Below are 2,529 nucleotides of genomic sequence, written 5' to 3' on the forward strand. Positions count from 1 at the left end.
CATTAACGTCATACGGGCCTAGCACCCTCTATGGGTAAATGGCCTCGTTTAAGAAGGACTTAGACTGTTAATTTCTCATATTAGAATATAGATATTCCATACACTACATCGGATATTTGTATAAACAAAATCCTTTAGTGCTGAACTAGTTTCTTTTCGCTCGCCGCTACTAAGAAAATCCTAGTTAGTTTCTTTTCCTCCCCTAACTAATATGCTTAAATTCAGGGGGTAGTCTCATATGAGTTGAGGTTGTTTTTAAGAATATTTTTAATTTTTCTTTTTAGTTGAAAACTAAATATATATAAGTTACTGTATTGTTTATATTATAAATAATATAATTTTATATAAGTTTTCCTCTTTAATGTATTAATACTAATTTATTAATACTAGGATATACTTATTTTTTTATTATATTTTATAATATAAGTAAAATATATATAATTGAATTTTAATATTATGGTATTCCTACCAGTAATATATCATGTGCTATAAATAATATAATTTAAAATTATATTATAAGCAACTTTATTAAATTATTCTTACAACCCTCAACCATATGTAGTCCATGCAGTATTAAATTTTTTAATAAATTTATATACTCTGTAGCATGGACTGCAATATGCGTTCAAAATGTCGATGTTCATGTGTCCTGCAGTTCACACGATGACGCACAGTTAGCTGCGTTCTTCATCGACCCATGAGCCAAGTGATCCACCGTTTAGAGTTTTATAAAATTTTTTTTTTATTTTCGTCAGATATATATCGATAATATATATACATTCTAAAACATATTAAAATATATAAATAATATAATCTATGTGCTGCGAATGTCTCTAACTTTCCTTTTATCCGTATCCCAACTGTTTTATACAAGAAAAGTTATTACCATAATATATGGACAACAACGTAAGAATATATTTTTATATATTTTCTATATTATAAATGATCGTATATTGTTTTATTTAAAATACTTCCATATTATATAATTAATATAATGATTTTTATTTTTTTTATATTATATTATTTCAGGGGGGATACACTTTGATACTATTAATGTTATATATTTGCAATAAATATATAACAGTATCAGATACATATATTTATTAAAATATACATATCGTATCCAATAAAGGTCGAATAAATGATATAATCATTAATTCTAGAGTTTCATGGACATTTTGACACCTCTTCGTTTTAAAAATCATTATTTAATATATAAAATTTCCATATTTATAAATATAATATAGATATTTATAATATTTTATTATATTAGAATATAATCTCATTATTATTTCTAATAATGGTTATACAAATATAATATCATTACTACTATATTAGATTATAATCGCATTATAAATAATGGTTATACAAATATAGTAGTTTTAGTGTTATTTGCTACATTAATATTTACTAATCATTCCTTACCTTACCATATCACACTCGATACTCAGATGGTTACTTTTATTATAAATGATCGTATATTGTTTTATTTAAAATACTTCCATATTATATAATTAATATAATGATTTTTATTTTTTTTATATGTGGCCTTTTTATATATTTTGGTGCCTTGTTTTGGTTTTACTTTGCGATTTACCGCCCCAGGGGGGATACATTTTGATACTATTAATGTTATATATTTGCAATAAATATATAACAGTATCAGATACATATATTTATTAAAATATACATATCGTATCCAATAAAGGTCGAATAAATGATATAATCATTAATTCTAGAGTTTCATGGACATTTTGACACCTCTTCGTTTTAAAAATCATTATTTAATATATAAAATTTCCATATTTATAAATATAATATAGATATTTATAATATTTTATTATATTAGAATATAATCTCATTATTATTTCTAATAATGGTTATACAAATATAATATCATTACTACTATATTAGATTATAATCGCATTATAAATAATGGTTATACAAATATAGTAGTTTTAGTGTTATTTGCTACATTAATATTTACTAATCATTCCTTACCATACCATATCACCTTACCATATCCTTACCATTTTACTATATTAGCTTATAATCGCATTAAAAATAATGGTTATACAAATATAGCAAAATGGTATCCTTTCCCATTCATCACAACATCTGTTTTTGAAAGATCATTAATGATCCTTCCGCAGGTTCACCTACGGAAACCTTGTTACGACTTTTACTTCCTCTAAATAATCAAGTTCGGTCAACTTTTGTGAAACAACCGCAACACATGAAGCGTCACAGTGATCACGTCCGGAGACCTCACTAAATAATTCAATCGGTAGTAGCGACGGGCGGTGTGTACAAAGGGCAGGGACGTAATCAATACGAGTTAATGACTCGCACTTACTGGGAATTCCAGGTTCATGTGAACAGTTTCAGTTCACAATCCCAAACATGAAAGTGATTCAGCGGTTTACCCGGACCTCTCGGTCTAGGAAATACACGTTGATACTTTCATTGTGGCGCGCGTGCAGCCCAGGACATCTAAGGGCATCACAGACCTGTTATTGCTCAATCTCA

At 26.7% G+C, this 2,529-nt stretch overlaps 2 pseudogenes; both read right to left on the reverse strand.

Moving 5' to 3' along the window:
* The window catches only part of LOC129612146 (large subunit ribosomal RNA), a 4,018-nt pseudogene extending 3,766 nt beyond the window's left edge, over positions 1-252 (reverse strand).
* A 290-nt stretch (positions 253-542) lies between these two features.
* On the reverse strand, positions 543-726 carry LOC129612148 (5.8S ribosomal RNA; annotated as a pseudogene).
* Between the last annotated feature and the right edge of the window lie 1,803 nt (positions 727-2,529).

Source organism: Condylostylus longicornis, unplaced genomic scaffold (genome assembly GCF_029603195.1).
Source record: "Condylostylus longicornis isolate FDR11 unplaced genomic scaffold, ASM2960319v2 ptg000058l, whole genome shotgun sequence".
NCBI lineage: Eukaryota > Metazoa > Arthropoda > Insecta > Diptera > Dolichopodidae > Condylostylus > Condylostylus longicornis.